We start from the raw sequence: 22,764 nt of genomic DNA, 5'->3' as shown, positions 1-22,764 counted from the left end.
GTACTGCTTATGCTGCCTGAACACGAAAATTTTGATCCGCCTTTGTCTGTCTGTCTGTATGCATGTGTGTAGGCATGTATGCATGTATGTATGCATGTATGCACGTATAGATGTATGCATGTATGTATATATGCATGCATGTAGTATTCATTTATGTATGTATGTATCCATGCATGTAGTAAGCATGTATGTAGGTATGTGTGCATGTATGTGTGTGTATATTACTTTTCCTTTCTGTATGTATGTATTTATGTATGTGTGTATGTATATATGTATGTATGTATGTATGTATGCGCGTATGTATGTATATATGTATGTATGTATGTATGTATGTATGTATGTATGTATGTATGTATCGGTCTGTCGGTTCGTCGACTCAAGGGCCCGGCCAAAAGATTAAATGAATTTTGTAATGAGAAGTTTATATTGGACCTAATTCTAAAACACACCCCATCCTTGTCAACATTATTCAACACAAAAAAAAAACATTCGCTATATTTGAATTCGAACAGTTGGCTGCGTTAGTAATGCGACAGCATTAAAAATACGCAATGAAAACATTGTTCTGTCTCAAAAGGGCGAAAACAGCTCGCGCCCGAAATATAAGGATCCCAGCAGAGACGGAAGGTTCTATTATACTGTGCGCGAGTAGTGGAAGAGAGAAAAGTTGCACGGACGGGAGCAACGCTCCACCGTGTTTATTATGGGGAGAGCGACAAGCGAGGAGAAGTGTACAAGAGCTGGGCGGCAAACGGAAGAGAGGCATTTGCATTACACGGCCGGCAGAAGAGTATCTTCCTTTGGTCCATTTTAAATGCTGTGAGCCGATGCGTTGCCGATAATAGGAGCAGGGGTGTTTAACCTTTGGGCTGCTTTGTCAGTGAACAAAGCTCACGAGAATATGTAAGCGTGCGTCTCGTGAGAAGCACATGGCACGTCCGTGCTTCCGCCACGTTAGAGGCTGCCAAAACAAATATTATATATATATATATATATACATATACATATATATATATATACATATATACATATATATATACATATATACATATATACATATACATATATATATACATATATACATATACATATACATATATATATATACATATACATATATACACATATATATACACATATATATACACATATATATACATATATATATATACATATATATATACATATATATATACATATATATATACATATATATACAGGGTGTCCCACCTATCATGCACCAAGATTTTAAAAAAAAGTAAAGGCGTAACTCGAAGAAAACCTAGTGCATAATGTTTGCAGTACTGTGAAGAAGCGGAGAGTAATTTTTTCGTTAATGAGACTTAATTAACTAATTGTAATTAATTATCTAACTCGAGAAATACTGCCCTAATCACTAAAGTGTCAATGAGGCACTTGTAGGTAACCACGAGGGGCATCTAACTGCGCTATTTTCAGCGACGAACTAATTGCGTACTCATTAATTCTGACTGATAAAGGAAACCCGCGAAATATGAAAAATACCACGTGACGACGCTTACGCGCGCATTGTAAAGCAGCGTCCCCAAACAAAGCTGATTGAAAGCAACTGCTTCGCGTGTTACCCGCCCGAAGAGACAGCGCATCACCTTGATAATAGCATGCATGGAAGGAGCAGCAGCAGCAAGATTCGCGGGACGCGTGTGCAGATAAGGAACAAACTCGGTCGCGATTTCTTCTTTCTTTCTTTCGTCTATTTCATTCTGGCTAACTCAGAGGCAGCCTGTTTGAGGGCGTTACTTTACGGTGCGCGCGGAGGCGCCGTCACGTGGTATTTTTCATATTTCGCGGGTTTCCTTTATCAGTCAGAATAAATGTGTACGCAATTAGTTCATCGCTGAAAATAGCGCAGTTAGATGCCCCTCGTGGTTACCTACAAGTGCCTCATTGACACTTTAGTGATTAGGACAGTATTTCCCGAGTTAGATAATTAATTACAATTAGTTAATTAAGTCTCATTAACGAAAAAATTACTCTCCGCTTCTTCACAGTACTGCAAACATTATGCACTAGGTTTTCTTCGAGTTACGCCTTTACTCTTTTTTTAAATCTTGGTGCATGATAGCTGGGACACCCTGTATACATACATATATATACATATATATATATATATATATATATACATATATATATATATATATATATATATATATATATATATATATATATATATATATATATATATATAGATGAGTCCGCCTCGTGACGAGCGCCCGGAATCGTCAAACTCCACCTTCGAACGCCTTCTGCCTAGCGTTCGTTGCATGATATCACACGTGCTTTTCTCTTCGCTAGTTCACGCCAAGTTGGCGAAGCCAAAGCGGGTTACAGCGCATGCTAACGGGGTCCACTCTGTGAGAGATGTGAAAGCTTCGGACAACACGATCCCGCCCTGCCAGTCATGAACACATTTCAGGGGAAAGTTCGAAAATTCATGTAAGATGCAACAGCCTGGTCTCCCACGAAGAACGAGCCCTGCTTTTCTCCAGCCTTGCACTGTTTGTGGACGCTACGCCTATTTTTTGTCTTTATTACATCACTCGGCTCCACTCTATTACCGTTAATGACCAATGGTTATCTTGCCTTCGCATTACACGCGCTGCCCAAGTCCATTTCTTCTTCTTAATTTCTACTAATACACATGTCCTTAACCCGCGTTTTTCCCCTGACGCACTCCCCCCTCTTCTTGTCCTTACTGTTAAAGTTATCATCTTCAGTTCCATTTCTCGCTGAGCCGTCCTCAATTTAAGTTGAACCCTCTAAGTGAGCCTCCAAGTTTCTGCCCCGTATGTGAGTACCGGTCAGATGCAGCTGTCATACACTTTCTTCTTCTGCGACAATGGTAGTCTGCTATTCATTATCTGAGAATGTCTGCCATATGCACCACACCCCATTCTGATCCTTCTAATTATCTCTGCCTCATGGTTGGGATCTAGGGTCACAACTTGGCCTAAGTAGATATATTCGCTTACCACTTCCACTGCCACGCCACCTATCTCAAACCGCTGTGCTGTCAAGAGGTTATTGATCATTACTTTAGTTTTCTGCATATAATTTCAGGCACAGGGTTCTACTCTGTTCGTCTAGTGCGGAAGGCATGCCTTGAAATTCGTCCCCCGAGTTACTTAACAAGGCAACGTCATCAGCAAATCTGAGTTTACTCAGGTATTCTCCATTAACCCTTACTCCCACCTGTTCCCAATCCAACGTTCTGAATACTTCTTGTAGACATGCTTTGAATAACATTGGAGAGATTGTGTCTCCTTGTGTGACGCCCTTCCTTATAGGCATTTTACTGCTGTTCTTATGGAGGATGATGGTGAATACATTGTAGATATCCTCTAGTATTGATCGATAATTCTCATCTACGCCGTGGTTCCGTAATGCCTGAGTGACTGCCGACGTTTCGACTGAGCCAAATGCTTTCTCACATTCTATGAAGGCTATAAATAGGGGTTCAGTACACTCTGCGCACTTCTCCATCACTTCATTGATCGCGTAAATATGGTCCATTGTTGAGTAGCCTTTATGAAACCCTGACTGTTCTCTAGTGGATCCCTAGAAAAGGCCAGCGTGGCAGGGGGCGGCAGAAAGTTAGATGGCCAGATGAGATCCAGAAGTTTGCGGGGATAAATTGGTCGCAGTTAGTGCAGTACCGGGGTAATTGGAGATTAATGGGAGAGGCCTTTGCCCTGCAGTGGGCGTAGTAGGCAGGTGATGATGATGATGACATCGCTCGTGTTCACTATATAACCAGTATTGGCAGCAAAGGGAAGCATAACAAACCCGAACAGCTCACGCGAATAGGCGGCGAGAGTGGCGATGTTTTGCCTGCGTTAGGTTTCTGTGCTCGGGTGGCGGGTATTTTTTGGTCCGGCGGTGAATATACAAGCGCTACGCGGGCACCGTACGTTGTTTATTTCTTTTGCTGAGTGTGACAAGTGATCGGCATACCGCACACCGAATTTTATACTCTAGTGGTTATGGCATCTTTTGCGAGGATGTACTAGAGGAGAGGTAGAGTGCGAAAACCGAGTGAAAGATACCCACGAGGACGCATAATCTTTTTATCTCAAATGTAACATTACGCGTTTCGCACCTTTGTCACCGTTTCTAAATGGCGCCAGCAGAACCTCGGTTGCGGAGAAATAAAAAAAATAGAGTTTGGATTTTGCATTTTTTCTCCAACGTTTCTTTTTTATTTTCTTCTTACTTTACCACAAATACGTCGAAAAGGGCACAGAGCGAGCCGATGCCTGACTAGCTCGACCGCAGTCATCTATTTGAAGGTCTGTTCTCATCGGAGCTATGGTAAGACCAAAAATTTGCCGCCGATCAAAAAATTTTTTTGATGCCAACAGGTTATGGCGGGTCAAGAAAAAGTGTCATCAAGCTCTCTTTCTGTATACTTCTACCCGAGAGGCTTAAAATGGTGTGCTGCCTCATGATGGAAGGATTACGTTACACACGAGAAATTGGCAGCAAATTATGTTTCTGGCCTCGGCGTCGTGGTGGCTGGACCCCATTCTGCGAAGAGCTTCAGAATGCACTTATTGTGCCCTTACATACCCCTACACCAGTGTTATTTTTTCCAAAAACACGTCGACAAGCTCCGCTAAAGCTATTTCACCGTGCATTCAATATTTTTGATGCCACAAACTTGTGCGGAAAAGAGCACGTGCCGCGAATACCTCTTTTCACACTCGTGGTCCTTGGTGTGTCATAATTCAATAACTTCCGCTGCGAGTGGCATGTTGCCTTCACGCCACTGGCCTAGAAATATTGGAACACTTGTGTGCTGCACTTTACTGCCTTCATATTTGATTGTTGTAACTGGTTTCCGTACTGAGAAACACTGCGCAAATATGTTAAATGTAGTTTGCTTTTTTGCGTTAACCATTATGAATGCTGGAAGTGGGACGGATCAAACGTAACGTTTCAATTGAAAGCTTGCTGGTTCAAAGCTTCTCAATGCCACGAAAATGCATGCGCACACTCCCCAGAAGTACGTTCCTGTAAAAAAAGCCGCATTTTGTTTATACTGCTGAGGTAAGCTGGCTGTACAGTTGGCTTCATGGCCTGCTATCACAAGTACGCTCGCACGATATTCCTTCATCGAAGCAGAAAATACTGCCTGTGTGTGCAAACTTTGAGCGCACGTTCAGGAGCTCCATACGCCTTACCTTCATTCGAAGGCTTTGCAAAACCAATCACCCTCATCAACAGCCTAATAAGGTTCACTACAAGAAGAATGCCTCGCCTATTGACCTCCAGCTAACTACTCTTTTATGGCGCTGCTCGAGTCCATTCATATCCTCCCAATTTCCCTTTTGAGTAGCTCCATAGAGTTAATAGACTTTCCCTTCTTCTAGACCCATCTCTAGGCATTCATTTTGTTACCCAGGTGGTCCGTCAGTTGTCCTCACGCCTCACTACATGGCCCGCCCGAGGCCATTTTTTTTATTTCAACTATTACATCATTCACCCGGTTTGTTCCCTGGTCAAGGAAGGTGGTTTCCTGTCACTACGTGTAATCCTATCATTGTAAGTTTCATCGGCCGTTGAGCCGACCTAAGTTCGCTTTTCAGTTGTTACTAAGCCGCCAGGATTCCGCTACATATGTCATCCCCGGCAGAATGCATTGGTTGCGTATTCTCCTTTTTATTGATATAGGTAGGTTACTTTTTTAATATTTGGGAGTGCCTGCCGAAAGCGCCCCAGCCCATGCAATCCTGCGCTGGATTTCGCTCTGGTTGTTGGGTTTAGCACTGACCACCCGTCCGATGTGGTTCTATTTTTCAACTTGTTTTAGAGTTTCGTTTCCCATGCTGAAGAGGGCGCTTTCGGTATGCTTAATTATCATTACATTAGATTTATTCATATCTAGATTTTGTTCTGCGGCCCTGCTCTCTGATTGTAGCTCCTCAAGTGTTGTTTGCAGGTGTTCTGCAGTCTCCTTCAGTCTGGGAACCTCACATACTCGAGTATTCTCCTTTTATCCGTAATCCTGGTTTCCCCAGTCAATCATCTTGAATACCCCTCGCAAACAGTGTAAACCGGTTTGGCGAGATAGTCTCCTTGCTGTACACCCTTTCAGATCAGGAATTCATCGCTTCGCTCTTGAAGGCTCATCCTGTCCACACATTCCTTATATATATATATATCGTCTATGTAGATCTCCTCTATTCCATGGTTCTTTAATGTTTCCAGCACTGATACGGTGTGTACAGAGGCAAACGTTTTGGAATAGCCCATAAACGCAATGTAAATGGGTTTAGTGTACACTGCGATTTTTTCTATTTATTGTTTGATTGTACGGTTTAACGCGCCGACGCAACCCGGATGATTAGGCGCGCCGTAGTGGAAGGCTCCGGATTAATTGTGACCACCTGGAGATGTTTAACGTGCGCGGAAAGCTCGTAAACACGGGCGTTTTTGCTTTTCGCCTCCATCAGAAAAGCGGTCGCCGCGGCCGGGAATCGATTTTTTTTGTTCTATTACTTGCTGGACGGCGTGGTTGGGGTGCAGCGTTGAGTCATCATCATCATCATCACCAGCCTATCTACGCCCACTGCAGGGCAAACGCCTCTCCCATTATTCTCCAATTACCTCGGTCCTGTGCCAACTGTGACCAATTTATACCCGCAAACTTCTTGATCTCATCTGCCCATCTAACTTTCTGCCGCCCCCTGCAACGCTTGCCTTCTCTAGGGATCCACTCTGTTACCCTTAATGACCAGCGGTTATCTTGCCTTCGCATTACATGCCCTGCCCACGTCCATTTCTTCTTCTTAATTTCTACTAATATGTCTTTAACACCAGTTTCCTCCCTCACCCACTCCGCTCTCTTCTTGTCCCTTAATGTTACACCTATCATTTTCCGCTCCATTGCCCGCTGAGTCGTTCTCAATTTAAGTTGAACCCTCTTAGTGAGCCTCCAAGTTTGTGTCCCGTAGGTGAGTACCGGTAAAATGCAGCTGTCATACACTTTCTTCTTCAGCGACAATGGTAGGCTGCTATTCATTATCTGAAAATGTCTGCCATATACACCCCACCCCATTCTGATCCTTCTAATTATCTCTGCCTCATGGTTGGGATCTGGGTTCACAACTTGGCCTAAGTATATATATTCGCTTACAACTTTCACTGCCTCGCCAACTATCTCAAACTGCTGCGTTGTCCCGAGGTTATTGATAATTACTTAAGTTTTCTGCAGATTAATTTTCAGGCCCACGGTTCTACTCTGTTCGCCAAGTGCGGAAAGCATGCTTTGCAATTCGTCCCCCGAGTTACTTAGTAAGGCAACGTCATCAGCGAATCTGAGGTTACTGAGGTGTTCTTCATTAACCCTTACTCCCACCTGTTCCCAACCCAACGTTCTGAATACTTCTTGCAGGCATGCTGTGAATAACATTGGAGAGATTGTGTCTCCTTGACTGACACCCTTCCTTATAGGTATTTTACTGCTCTCCCTATGGAGGATGATGGTAGCTGTAGACCTATTGTAGATATCCTCTAGTATTCTTACATAATGCTCATCTACCCCCTGGTTCTGTAATGCCTGAATGACTGCTTGGCTTTTGACCGAGTCAAATGCTTTCTCATAATCTATGAAGGCAATATATAGGGGTTCCGTATACACAGCGCACTTCTCTATCACCTGATTGATCGTGTGAATATGGTCCATTGTTGAATAAGCTTTACGGAACCCTGCTTGTTCTTTAGGTTGACTGAAATGTAAGGTTGTACAGATTCGGTTAGCGATTACCTCGGTAAATACCTTGTAGACGACTGACAGTAAGCTGATCGGCCTGTAATTTTTCAAGTCCTTCATGTCACCTTTCTTATGGATTAGGATAATGTTCGCGTTCTTCCAAGATTCCGGTACCATTGCGGTCATGAGGTATTGGGTATACACGTTTGCCAGTTTTTCAAGTACACTTTCTCCGCCATCCTTCAAGAGGTCTGCGGTTATCTGATCATCACCAGGTGCTTTGCCACCTTTCATTTCTTTCAAAGCCTTCCTTACTTCTTCGGTCGTTGCTGGTGGGATGTCTTTCTCCTCTGAACTACTGTCTCGTTCGCCATTATCCTGTATGTCCCGGCTACTGTACAGATCCGAATGGAACTCGTAGTCCACTGTGACTATTTTATCCCTATTTGTGATGACATTGCCTTGCTTATCCTTAAGTGCATACATTTGATTTTTCCCCACGCCAAGACGTCTCTTCACTGCTTTCAGGCTACCTCCGTTCGTTACAGCGTATTCGTTCCTCTCCATATTATACTTCCGTATGTCAGCTGTCTTACGCTTATTGATTAACTTAGAGAACTCGGCTAGTTCTATTCTGTCAGCTGCGGTAGAGATTCTCATGGTTTTCCGTTCCCTGATTAGATCTTTTGTCTCCTGTGTAAGTTTACTAGTATCCTGTCTAGTCATAGTGCCATCGACTTCTACTGCACACTCCGTGATAATGCATGTAAGGTTGTCGCTGGCTTCCTGTGTCGTAGGCTCGGCTTCCTCGTTAAGGGCGGAATATCGGTTCTGCAGCGCGATCCTGAATTCTTCTACTTTACGTCTTACTGTTAGCTCATTTATCGGCTTCTTTCGTACTAGCTTGTTCCGGTCCCTCCTCATATCTATCCTAATTCGAGATCTTACCATACTGTAGTCACTACACCTTACCCTTCCGAGCACTTCCAAAATCCTGTACGACGCCAGGGTTATCGCATAATATGAAGTCTATTTCATTTTTGTGCTCCCCATTCGGGCTCCTCCAGGCCCACTTCCGACTCTCCCGTTTACAGAAGAAGGTATTCATTATGCGTAGGCTACTCCGTTCTGCAAACTCAACTAGTAGGTCCCCCCTGCTATCTCTACAGTCCAGACCATAGTTCCCAACTGTCTTGTCTCCAGCCTGATTCTTAACTACTTTAGCATTGAGGTCTCCCATCACTACGGTATACTGTGTTTTTACTTTAGCCAATGCCGATTCCACATCTTCATAGAAGCGTTCCACTACTTGGTCGTCGTGGGTGGATGTGGGCGCGTAGCCCTGCACCACCTTGAGCCTGTACCTCTTATTGAGCCTAATTACAAGACCTGCTGCCCTTTCGTTAATGCTATAGTATTCGTCTATGTTGCCAGCTATGCTTTTATTGACTAGACATCCCACTCCCAGTACTCTTCTGTCCTCTAGACCACGGTAAAATAGGACGTGTCCATTTTTCAGCACCGTAAGGGCTTCGCCTGCCCTCCTAACCTCGATAAGCCCTATTACATCCCATTTAATGCCCTCTAATTCCTCGAACAACACCTCGAGACTTGCTTCGCTGGATAAGGTTCGCGCGTTAAACGTTGCCAGGTTCAGATTCCATTGGTGGCCTGTCCGGATCGAGGGATTCTTAGCACCCTCTGCTGCGTCACAGGTCTGACCGCCGCCGTGGTCAGTTGCTTCGCAGCCGCTGGGGACTGAGGGCCGAGGGTAATTGGCATATTCATGGGAGGTTGTGGGCGTTACTACACCAGGGTGGCCAATCCTGCTCTGGTGAGGGAGTGCATTGCCGGCAATGGTCGCCGGGGTCAGGCCGCACCCCAAGCCCCTTTGTGCAATTCCATCAATACGCGGATTTCTTTCTTGTTTTTTTTTTCTAATCCGGTGAGAATTGTCCGGCACCGGGATTGGAGCCACGGTCCCTCTGCACGCGAGGCGGGTGTTCTACCTCTACGCCATCGCTACGCGCAGCGTTGAGTATATTTTCTTAAATAGAGCCTGCTCTCTGGGTTGTTGGGAATGTGGGCTCTCAGTCACGCGAGTAAGTATTACTTTGGTCCTCCGCTCCTATACAACAGAGGAGGTTAATTGGTCGTTAATCCTTACTGTCCTTAAAATTGCCCTACTTTTTGATGAAAATAATTTTTACGCGTTTGCAGGCTATGGGAATTTGTGAAGCCCTTAAGCATTCTATAAAGTTCAGGAAGCTTTTCAAGCCCAATCTCTTTTCCCTGTTTTAAAATATACAATGTTATACCGTCGACACCTGTAGCTTGTCCTCTTCTCATGATCTTGTAAGCCCTTCTTAATGCTCCTTAGATATTAGTGGGACACCATAAGCTAGGATTGTATGCCCAGTAGTTTCTTCTGGTCTTTCTGCTACCAGTGCGGGCCGCCAGGTTCTCCCAGCACTAGGAATAAATACACAAGGCTGCAACGCCTCCCCATCAACCCACCCAAGAACTCATTAGAGTACAACCCTTGCCGCATAACAACCAACCTGAACACCACAGTGGGCAGCGTAAGGCTCGTCGGAGGCCATCTCACGACAGTACAGTCACGATGCTGACGCGGTCTTCACAGACGCCGCCGCATACCCCTCCTATACAGTGTTCACCTTGGCAATGAGCCCCGCCCAAGGAGGATAGGCTATCACTGCCTCTGTCAAAACACTCTCACTGGCTGAAGCTCAAGAGGTGGTAACCGCACTTGTCATCCCCTCTACCCAGGCTGCTACTGTAGTGACGAACAGCCCGCCGAAAGGCCTTCCAGAACTTCCAGGCCGGAATTGTTCCCGCTGCGGCACGCGCAATGCTACTCCGCCAGCCCCCGCAGCGACAGATCCAGATCATATGGACTCCAGCCCATCTGGGAGTGAAAGGGGACGAGATGGCGCACCACTGCGTGCGAGAAATAACACGGCGCACGAGGAGAGAAGAAAACGCCACCTCGGAGACATTTGCTCCCCTCCTGACATACACGGGAATTACCCAACATCTACGTCTGGCCAGACGTACCCTTCCACCCCCCCGCCGACACCTATCTATCGAGCGGAGACGCCACTACCGTGCCTTGCAAACAAACACTTTTACTCACCCAAAACGAGTCTGCCACTACTCCGAATAAATTCCGTCCCCTAGCTGCCCCTTAGGTGGAGCAGACTGCACCCTTTCCGCATGGTTGCTGGTTGCCCCTCCCACCCTCTCCCCAAACAAATCCATTTAACTCTCCTGATCTATGGAGGTGCGCCTTGTCCAGCTCACCATGCTTGTGTGACGAGCTTCGGCTGTTGGAGCGGGCTGTAGCGGCTGGCAAGGCATGTGGGGTCATGGACTGAGGACTTCACCTACTGAAGAGTCCACGTTTAGTTTGCTAACAAGAAAGATGTTTATCCTCCACTCCTGGTCTTACGTCACTGACGTGTAGCCTGGTGTAGAGTGGTTCTGGTACTTTTATTATATCGCCCATGTTCTACGTAATGCTAACCAGCTCGTATCCGAGTGCGTACATCCTGTCTTTGCCAACAGCTAGTTTCTTTTTGGTTCCTCTTCAGCTTCGTCGTATTTAAAATCTCGTACACACGTGAGTTTTTGCTTTTCGCCTCCATCAGAAAAGCGGCCGCCGCGGCCGGGAATCGAACCGGCGACCTCGTGCTCAGCAGCGCAACGCCTTAACCCCTCAGACACCATAGCGGGTCCACGGTGGCGGTAAGAACAGCGTTACGGCATAAGGTGCTAAGAACCGCTTGGTCCGGACAAGCCGCCTTTGGTACTCTACCCTGGGAACCTTCAACGTGCGCACTCTGTCTAGCGAGGGAGCTTAGCTGTATAATTTGAAGAGCTCTCGGGCATAAAGTGGAATACTTCAGGGTTAAGCGAAGTGAGAGGGGCAGGAGAAGGCTTCACGGAGCTCTCAAGCGGGCATATTCTGTGCTACTGTGGACCACAAGGGAATAAAGAATAGGGTTGGGGTTTTAAATCCACAGAGAAATAGCGGTAAACGTGGAGGAGTTTTTCAGCATTAGCGAGAGAGTCGCAGCTGGTGTGATCAAGCTGGACAAGCTATACATGTTAAAGATAGTACAGGCCTATGCGCCAACAACCAGCTATGATCATGAAGTCGTAGACCGCTCCTACGAGCTATCAGATCAGCAATGAAGAACTCAACAACACAGTTCGCCATTGTGATGGGCGACCTTAACGCAAAGGTCGGTGAGAAGCAAATGGGAGTAAGGTCAGTGGGATATTCAAAATAGACAATCGCCACGATCGAGGTGGGATTTGCTGAGAGAAACAACCTGAGGTTGGCGACCACACTCTTCTACCAACTAAAGAACATGAAATGAATTTGGAAAAGTAAAGAAGGTACAACGAAAAACAAACTTCCATCAGCGACAAAAATCTCGTAAAATATTCTTGTGTGTATATTGCAACAAGCTTCGTGGTTGTAAAAACAGAAACGTACATGCTTTGTCCAACTATTCGTGCTCGTGTTCGTATATGCGTGTCTGCCATTGAAACCATTGAGAGAAAAATTTGCTCCGAACGTTCTTAGGTGTTACTGATTATGAGGTTTAATACACCGACGCTACGCAGACGATGAGGCGCCTCGTAGTAGAAGGCTTCAGAATAACTCTGACCACCTTGGGATCTTTAATGCCCACCGAACTCTCTCGAACAGATGGGCGTTTTCGATTTTCATCTGTATTAGAAAAGCGGTCACGGCATCTGGGAATTTAACCTGCCCCCACGAGCTCAGCAGCAAAGGGTCTTAGCCAGTGATCCACCGCGGCGAATCTCTGAAGTTCCCGTTTTCAGATATAGTTTCACCTATGATTAGTAGCTAAATGAGACTACAACAAAGTCGGAATTTCGGATAATTCGATATGTAGCAGATATAGACTCCGAGAAACGCCGAAATATAGCTAAAAATAGTTTACGAAAAACACCCGCCGAGTTTCATAACAAATAAACTCCAAAAACCCCCAGCCCTAGATGTAACTAAGGTTCTGCGTTTTCGGATAAAGTCGATAAAATCCGAAAAACACTCGCCTGTAAAAATTTGATAATTCGAATTTATCCGAAAAACTCCGAATTCACGGATCGCCGCCTGTGAAAACCAGACTATAATTTATGCTTTCCCTGGCATCCTCGAACATCTTTTCCTATTCTATTTTCATGTTTCCACTTTTTTTTCGTTCCACTTGCGTTCCCAAGCTTCACAACGGGAGTCGCTTTTGACCCTTACCATGAAAAACGACCTCTCCCCACAACAATAGTCGAACCGATGTCAAACACTTCTCACCTTCCCTGCCACTCCACTGCGAGCCTTTTTCCCGAATATGCTCTTTTACTAGAATTTCATTCGCCCTTCTAACCTCATTTCGCTAAATTGAACGTTTCAGTAATTGCAAAGGAACAAGGACGAACGACCTGGACGGGACAGGGCACTACTCTCAAGTCGTTTATTTTCACTGTGGCACCCAATTTTATACGGCACGGTACACTGCGAACGAAGGAAAAGAGGGAAAGGAGAGGAGCACGAGCAAATACAATAAAAAATAGAAACTAAAAAGGGGAGGACTACAGTTCAAACACCCGCGTTAAAAAAGGCACTTTAGGGAGGGAAAAATTAGTGATTGGATAAGAATTTCAGTTCTTTGTCAGTGTTATGGAAGTTGTGCTAACGCATTTATTTCTTTATTTATTGATACTGCCAGTCCCTTCTGGGATTTTTACAGGAGCAGGCATTGTCAAAGAACACATGTCGAACAGATTGTTTTTTACATTTGTTAACGAAGAAGTATAACGAAGGTTGACACGAAGTACAGAGCTTGCAGTAGCAGAGAAATTATACAATACAATAGAGGCAAGAAAGATAAACGGCGAAGAAAACATAGCGCTTTCTCAAAAGGTATCGAAATCAACACAGAAGTTATACAATACAATGAAGGCAAGAAAGGTAAACGGCGAAGAAAAGTAAGCGCTTGCTCAAAAAGGTTACGAAAGCACACATATCGGCGCACATAAATAGCGTAACATGGAAAACCCGTTATCGAGAAAGGACAGCAATTTCAGAAAGAGAAGTGAATTTGTCTACTGTTGTTTGTTGAGTGATGGAGCGATCTAATAAATTCCACTCTCTGACGGCGCGGGGAAAGAAAGAAAAGTAGAACGTGTCGTTTTTACAATCATATTCTTCGAGTGTGTGTGAATGTTTGTATCGCGTAGGACGGGTTTTATTGGTTAGAATTTAGGTATCGGAGTTTGTCTTTAACGAATTGTGAAAGAGTAAATACAAAAGCTTCAAGCGGTTCACTTTGGCGCGCTTTTCCAGTTCACTAAGGCCCGCATGCTGTAACATTTCAGTTGGAGAGTCACTATGCCTGTACCGTTTAAAGATAAAGCGCACCGCCTTACGTTGAACGCTTTCCAATAAAGCAATGCTCGCCTTTGAAGCCGGGAACCAGGCAGCACTAGCGTACTCCAGAATTCGGCGTATGAAAGTAGTATACGCGAGAAGCTTTGGTTTGTACGTGGCTTCTTTCTAAGTACGCTTCAAAAAGAAAAGCTTGTTGTAGGCTTTAGATGTAACGTGCTTCACATGTGCATTCCAGCTAAGATTAGACGAAATTATTACACCTAAGTATTTATATTCGCCAACTGATTTAAGAACTACATCGTTAATTTGATTGGAAAAATTTGATTGGAAAAACTACCCAACAAGAGCAATGGGAGATGCTGCTCTACAGCCCCTCTCTGTCTACCCAGCTTCAGCAGGTCGACAGAGCACAGGCGGCGCGGACAGCGTATCGGCTCTAGGGAAGAATGAACCACTCCCGTGAGTCTCACTCTCGGCCGTTCAGAAATTTTAATAGAAATATTCCCTACTTTTCTGAACGGCCCAAAGTGAGACCCAGGCAAGTGGTTCATTCCTCCCTGGAGCCGATACGCAGTCTGCGCCGCCTGTGCTCTGTCGACCTGCTGAAGCTGGGTAGACAGAGAGGGGCTGTACAGCAGCATCTCCCATTGCTCTTGTTGGGTAGTTGACTGAAAGAGCGGAGGGTGCTCAGGGCTAAAGTTGCACACCCCGATTATGTGGCGGAGTGTTCCTACTTGTGAGCCAAATTTACATTCGGCTTCGTAGCGTTTCGGGTGCATTAGGTGAAGACGCGTCGGGTGTTGGGAGGAGCCGGATTGTATGGGCCGATCTCGTCGATCTCGTCACCTCCGTCCGTGGCGGCAGAGACGGTGAAATGAGATCACCGAAGACCGGATTTGAGCTTCCTTTAGGTTTATAAAAAAGAGTTTCCACTCATGTGCAACACCGATACAGCTGAACCATCCATCGTCCATGCACCATGCACTGATTTAAGCTTACCAAGAATATTTCTCCGAAGTAATAAAGGGTGTGGTTAAGCGCATTTCACTTCGCTCTGGTTTCACTATTTTAAATGCAGAGCATTTCTTAGCCTCGCCTCTTCCTGCGCCGGACGGCGTCCCCAGCTCCGCGTCCGCAGCAGGTGCGCCTCTCCTTCCCTCCTCTCTCTTAACAGCAGCTGGCGCGCGCATGCGTCGTAGTCAGCCCGTTCGCTCCGTCGCAGTCTCGGCGTAACAGGAATGTGATAGCAGCGCGGTGGGGCGTAGAAGGGCGCGCGCTGCTTGCGCATGCGTGCTCTCGCCCCCGTACTGCTCTCCCTCTACTGCGCGCGCTGCAAATATGAAGCGGCTAGCGGTCGCTCGTGCTTCCGTCACTGCGTTGCTCCTTTCTTCCTTGGTTGACGCTCGCTCCACCCTAACGCGACTTTAGTCTCCTCTCTCTACCCCAAACCAACACCAACGCAACTACGACCAAACTACCCACCCTAACGCGACTTTACGCGGCGTTAACGACCCCTAATGCTCTGCATTTACTCGTGTTCCCCTCGCAGGAAGGCGCGGGAATTTTTTTCTAGAGCGAAGTCAGGGAATTTAAGTGACGTCGCATGCGTAATCGTTGCGTGTGCCGTTTACAGCTTTGCTTCCCAACCACGTTCACGTGGTGGATTGGCGCGAATTTTTTTTATTGTGCATAACATTTGTTAAAGATGAATACTCTAGGATCCTAATATTCCAAAAAACTCCTAATTCTCTGTACTCTGAAAGGACGCTCCGAAAAACTCCGAATTCGCAAAAATAAATAAACTCCGAAAAAGGCTCTCCGAATTTGCTCAAAAATAAACTCCGAAAACCCAGAACCCTAGATATAACACACAGCGCTCATGCAAATAGGTACCCCGGTATCCCTTTTTTGTCGCTCGCCGAGCCTATTGTAAATATAGTACCGAGTAGAATCTTAACGCGATAACGGCAACTCATCTGCGGTCCCCCTTAATTAAACGCGAATTCGCCTGGTTAAACGATGTTAAAAAAACGGTCTTCTTATTGTCTTTCATATGTCATACACGCAACACTGCTTAATGTCACTTTCTTTTACCCCCTTGCCGAGATTTTTCTGGCGGTAAGACAGTCCAGAATCCTAGACCTTTGGCGCAAATTTATATGAAACTGTCTAACTAGTGAAAGTTCTCTTGTCGTTGGTGTCGAGAGTTTTAAAAACGGGGACAATCACGTATACATACTGTGCGGTTACCGCCTTTTCAGACTTTACGATTTAAAAGCAGACCCCTCATACGGCCATTCCTGCTCTGAAACCAGACATAATCTTAAAAAAGACGCCGCGACACACATCCGCACTTTTCTTTGGCTTACTGTAAAGACTTCCAAGCACAGAACAGGATACGTCCGCGACATTAACGTTCCGAGCAAGAATAGATAGCATAATATTGCGCGGTGCTTTGATTTTGTGGCTCCTCATAAAACCAAGACTATATAAAAATCAAATATGTACACGCAACTTTTCACGAGGTACAGAATCCACCGTCAACTTTCCTGTCCAACTAATTGGTCAGATTGTGAAGCTCCTCTCGATCAAACTACCACACCCTTTTACATCATACAGCGGTCCATGATTACGAGAGTTCGAAGCCCACCAGATTTACCAGTCCTACCTTGATCAGTTTTCTACTGCCCATGAACCCAGAGCCAGATGTAATGGGTGTTACCCCATTGGTCCAACAGGTCAGTGGGGTAACTCCCTAAATGATTGCTGCATTCATTCATTCCTTCATTCATTGGGGTAACTCCCTAAATGATTGCTGCATTCATTCATTCCTTCATTCATTCAGTGATGCCATTTATTTATTTTGAAGCACTGCAGAAGATTGAGCGGTACGCTTTTCTGTTTAGCTCGGGTACAGCTGCATTGATTAATTGATTGTAAGGATTTAACGCGCCGACGCAGCGCAAACGATGCGGCGCGCCGCAGTGGAGGGCTCCGGATTAATTGAACACCTGAGGGTCTTTAACGTGAGCCGGAATCTCGTGCACATGGGCGTTCCTGCTTTTCGTCTCCATCAGAAAAACGGCCTCCGCGACATCGAGCTCAGCAGCGTAAAGCCTTAGCCACTGAGCCACCGCGGCGGGTCGGGTACTGCTGCAGAACTAGTCGCCTGTACAAAGGGATACATGAAAAAAAATGGCAGCATCTCCACTCCATGTATGATGGCGAGGGTGCGAAGTACGGGGTCTCGAAATGACATCAAAGTTGCGCCCCGATTGACATCCGCTTTGCGCCCCGACCGTCATTGGATTTGAGCCGTAAGTTTCACCTTGATTATTCCCTAACTGAAACTGCAACTCACTGCTCAAATCAAATTTCGCTTGATGGTGGTGTGCGCACGGATGGACATTGTGTGGTCCTAAGGTACTCCGCACCTATTACAAAAACGCTGCCCAGAGCTTTCTACGCATGGTGCACTGTCAGGTTGATGGATTCACGAGGTCCCCGCATGCTCATGTGTCTCAGGCTTCTTGGGAATACGACCTAGTGCTAAATCTAATACCTATTCAACGCAATAACCCTGCATGCTTATTTTGCTGCTCATTTTATCACCGCTTTGGCCGCAAGTTATTTTCGGTCCACAGGATGAAGTACTTAAACCTACCCTTTGTATTGCAGCAAATGTCGTGTGTATTTTATGCAGAAAAAAAAAGAACCACATCAAGCCTCACGCTTAGCATCACAATGCGCGCGCTTCAATATACAGCAACCCCAGAGTGCACAGACCTTATTGAAACGTCAAGCCAGTCCATCTAGCACCGTTATCTGAATGGGCCTTGTGTACGAATGGTTTGGCCCGGAGCTGGGTTCTCGCTAAGCTGCGCAGTTGAGATAAAGTGCGCGATTAAAAAATTAAAGCGTAGGTCGCACTGAGCAGTCCGACGGTCTAAGATCAGGCCGTAGGCTCTAACCGGCGAGTGGCCGTGACAGTGGAAAGGCCAACACATACGCAAACCTATGAAACCTTCGAGGTAGATGACGCCTATTTTTTGGATGCTTGGTCCTCAGTTGTCTGTTTTTCGTGTCTTCCCACCTAATTTATGAAATCCTTGCAGCATCGAATTTATTCGCTCTCCTTGTGTCGTGTAAGCAGCGCATCTTTCGGCAAATAGCAACCGCTAGTAAGCAAAACAAAGTCTTCGACAACAAAATCGGGTTTCCTGATGACCGAAGGGCAGTTTACACCTCATTTATAAGAAATATATATTTATGACAGTCGATTAATTGTGCAACACTAACACCGAGTTTTGTGCAAACTACTCGATAACTTCCCCAAATTCTTGGAATTTTCCGGATGCGCGGCTGGTGCCCCCTTCGACACATCCGAAAGACGCATTGATTTATAAGGTCGATAAACGAGAATGAGCGTGTTTTACTGACAAACAAAACAGCCAATACTTTCGCTATTTATACCACCAAAATTTGGTCTCTTTTGTCAGAGAGCCATGCGTAACACCATAACAATCAGTAGTACAAACACACCCACTCCGCCTCACCTTTCGTCTGAGTAGCTGTTCAGCCGGGTACTCGATCCTGACGACGCCGTCTCTGTCGCAAACATCTCCATCCAGGGGACAGACGCACTCTGAAGCGGTGGTGCAGCTTTCGTAGCACGAATCGCAGAAGGTGTGGCCACACATAAGAGTATTGGTCATTCTCGGAATGTTGCCGCATGCACTGCAGATCCTGGACGGAGGAATCGGATCCGCAAACTTCAGTGGCCTCTTTTCTAGGTCTTCCGAATACCCAACCAGTGCGAACGTCTGTCTGCCGTGAGCCATGTTCAAGTGCGAACAAAGACGGAGGGCGTATTCTATCACCCTACTCGTTGCAAGGGCGTCTGCAAAGCACGACTGCAATCAGTTTCCTTTCGAGCTCTGCAGCGGAAGCGAGCTGTCTGGCTTTCGCGATAAGCGCGTTGATAAACTCCGATAGCTGCGCCGTGGACGGCCAACGCCTGCAAGATAACATGAAGGCCTCAGCAAAGCGCTTGAACAATCTAATAATTTATGCTGGTTTGGCTCACACCAACGCGGCCTCATAAACATTGCCTAACGCGTCGCGCGCTTTTAAATGGAAGAAGTTGGGACGCTTAGTTCAGGCACTCATCTGCTATGTGGCTGGAGCAGGCGGGCATCTCGCCTTACGTCACTGCTCGCGAGTTGCGAACGCTGCACCCACTTCTACTGCTTCTACGACGTGTGTCTGTTAGCTCGGATGTTGGGTTTCAAGAGCCGTTTGGCTCACATATTAGCCGCAACGGGGCGATAGCTCTGGGGCGCACTAGGAATCTCGATCAACGTGTTGCTCTCTTCATACTTGCTGCATTTTTTTCAAGATAACTGACTGAGGTGGAACTGAAATAATACTGTAACAACATATTACTTGCTGGGTCGACGAATACGAACAAACAAAACTATATTTTTGGATGGTGCTGCCATTATTTTACTGACGTTTTTCTCTCTGGAGTATTTAGGGAAGAAAAAATTGCGTACACATTTTTTGTTCAGGCGCTTGGTTTTACCTTTACTTTGCAAAAATGTCATGTGGTTGTAAATTTCAGAAAGTTATAGAAAACAGGATAAGCAGCTGAGGGTCCCGCCACGCGGTCCGGGCGCTTCTACAGTACAGTCCTCATTATAAAAAGTGCGTTTGGATGCGGAGTGCGAACAGCGGGGACAAAACAAGACCTAAATGCAGAGGGGACAGAGTGGGGATGCCCCATAGAGTTTCTAACAATATACACTAGAGAGGAATCTGGCGCTAGCGTCTATGCGGCTCACATCAAGGCCGTCTGTGTCGTCATGGACCGCCATATATCATGCGCTTGCCTTAGTTTCTTCATTGGCCTGGATTGAAACATTTTAGTGACCGCAAATTTAAACAAACTTCCAAAAAAAGGCGAAAAATAGTGTGCAATTATGTAAGCGAAAAATATAACAGGCTGTTTTAAAACTAAGAAAAAGGAGATAAAGTGTATTTTGGCGGGAACGTTTGGTGTTGATTTTTTGCAGGCCAAGGTGGTAGTTACGAACAATGTTAGTGTTTGGGAAGAAAACTTATTACAGACTCCTATTTAATTATTTTACCATTATTTCAAATAACAAGTCGTTTGAAGATTTGGAAAGGTCTGGCAGCCTGCCTATGAAAACGTCACCTTCGTGGTGAACCGGTACACCGACCATCAGCTGCAGTTTAAGAAGAAAAAAGAAAACGTGGCGTTAAACAATCGTGGACTATGACAAGATATGACGGATTCAGGAGCCCGTATCTGAGGTATCTGATCTTCCTCGAAGTACCTTTTGATAATTTTTTTCGTCGACAACAAATTTCGCGCCGGCATATTACCCGCTCAGTCATACGTCCTTCGACTGCAGCATGACAATCGTCAGGTGCTAACACGCACTGCCTGCCGTTTCACCGAACACGGCTGCCGTAGACGAGGCAGGATTTCGGCGTCCTCGTAGCTCGTATACGTGGTAATGCATAGTGAAGAGAGAAAATCCACAAAACTGCTTAAGAATCCAATTGTCATATCATGACTAAACCAAAAAGGCGGGCGTTATCATAAAACCCCCCTGATGACATGGATTACAAGGCGCAGTTTCATCTATATTATACGTACTAAGAAACACTAAGGGAATGCCCCCCTCAGAAAATGTCGGGGCCCGCACGTGATCCAAGCAGATAAGCGCGCAAAGCTGGCATCAGCCCGCGGCAGCAGAAGTGATTTTGCTACGAGGCAGAGGCAGTCTTATCAGCAACAGACCAAGACAGATAGGCATGGTGAAAAAGAAGAAGGTGTAGGAGCGCCGCCTGGGGAACGCTATACAAACTGTCAACTATTGTGCATAGTTTCCAAGAAGCGGCGCTAGCCGGCGGACAGGAAAGCACGCAGGAAGACTACGGAGCGGGAAAGGGTAGGAGAGAGCGACACAAGAGTGGCTGTTCTGCAATTTTTCGCTCACGCGCTAGGAAATGGCGGTGTTGATCACTGTCGCAAACTCGAGCGTACGACGCCTAAAAGTACCGCATAAATTTTTCATTTTTTGCACAGCGCCTAATTCTTGTTATAGTAGTCCGATTAATTCAGTTCGGTTCTATTCGCCCCGCGAAAACACTGGAACTCTCGAACGAAGCAGCGGTAATGCGACCACTCGCCAGCTCGCCGGCAAGAAAATACCAAAATAAAAGCTCCGCCGCTCAGCTTTCCCCGAAACTTAGTTCTTTCGAGGGGGCAAGTGTAGCTTTATCAGTGCTAAGGCGCGCCAATGATTCCAAAAGGGAGAAATAGGGAAGTTGTGCGCTCGACAGCGGCGGGCGCGTTGTGTGTTGTGCCCTCTCTCTCCGCGCTGGCGCAGTTATAAAAAGAGAATTCGCGCCGAAGATAATCAGCTACGTTTCGACGTCGTGATGTGACAACGGCTTCTGCCAGTTTGTGCACCACACCATGGGCGACCCGCGCCCTGGAGGACTCCAACGTACTCCCGGTCCTCGAGTCACCGTGATCATCTCGGACGGAAGGCCTACAACGAAGCTACGCTTCACACGTAGCCGCGTATCGCCACCGACAGCGGTGCATCCTCCGGCCCGGTCGGTTAATATAGTGGGACTCTGTCTCTCAGATGCATCGAACTGTGCGTTTTCTTTTTAGTGAACTGCTCTATTTCGTAATATATATTTGTTAACGCTCCTGATTGCATAATATTGACTATTTTTTGAACTGCTTCTCACATTTGTATTCCTTCTAAGCTACCGCTCGGTTACGTTCTATGTCCTCGTGCTTGTATAGTGTTTTGCCTGTCCAAATATAAGTTTTTTTTTTGTTGTTCGTTCAAGGCTCTGACTCATTCTTACCGCTCTGGTCGGCGAAAGCCGCACATCAGACGACCACCCCCTTCGTCACCTGTGCCCTGTAGATTCGGTGGGGTTGTTTGATCGCTTGCGTCGACTCCCCACACCTTCTATCAGCGCACCCGAGTAAGGAAACAGTGAAAACTTCTGGCGTCCGCGACAGGACGTCTGATGTGAGCGTTGAGGAAGAGAAGAGCCTGGAAATTTCGCGGCATAGATTGCTGCTGTCTTTATGAGTTAGTGCTCTTGTTGTTAAATTTCTCTGTGTAGATATACCTAACCAGAGGCTAGAGTATTGTGACTAGATTGCGATACATTTGCAATCATGGATTTAGAGAACATCGTAGCATTGGGCTGCCAGCTGGGCCTGTCAGGGGCCGAACTACTAAAGTGGGTCACGCAGAAAGAAAAAGAAGAAAACGAGAAAGCTGAGACAGCAAGACAGGCAGCACGAGAAGAGGCTGAGAGGGCCGAAAAGAAAGAGAGACAGAATTTCAGAGACAACTTCAGTTGGAGCGAGACAAAGCGGAGCGATAAGAGAAAGCCCTCCAGGCAGAGGCCGAAAGGGAGCGAGAGAATGCAGAGCGAGGAGAGAAAGCCCGCCATGCAGAGGCCGAAAGGGAGCTAGCGAAAGAGGAGCGAGAGGAGAAAGCAC

At 46.1% G+C, this 22,764-nt stretch overlaps 1 long non-coding RNA gene across 2 annotated transcripts in view; it reads right to left on the bottom strand.

Annotated features, from left to right (window-relative positions):
- The window catches only part of LOC144137983 (uncharacterized), a 151,062-nt gene extending 131,909 nt beyond the window's left edge, over positions 1 to 19,153 (bottom strand). Inside the window, exon 1 of one of the 2 annotated variants that reach the window (XR_013315792.1) lies at positions 18,752 to 19,153. This is a non-coding gene — a long non-coding RNA (uncharacterized LOC144137983). The remainder of the gene's footprint in view (positions 1 to 18,751) is intronic. The other variant, XR_013315791.1, reaches the window with a different exon arrangement.
- Between the last annotated feature and the right edge of the window lie 3,611 nt (positions 19,154 to 22,764).

Source organism: Haemaphysalis longicornis, unplaced genomic scaffold (genome assembly GCF_048455015.1).
Source record: "Haemaphysalis longicornis isolate Haplotype H1 unplaced genomic scaffold, Haemaphysalis longicornis Haplotype H1 scaffold_5, whole genome shotgun sequence".
Lineage (NCBI taxonomy): Eukaryota > Metazoa > Arthropoda > Arachnida > Ixodida > Ixodidae > Haemaphysalis > Haemaphysalis longicornis.
The sequence above is the reverse complement of the archived record's forward strand: the minus strand, read 5'-3'. Positions and strand labels throughout refer to the sequence as shown.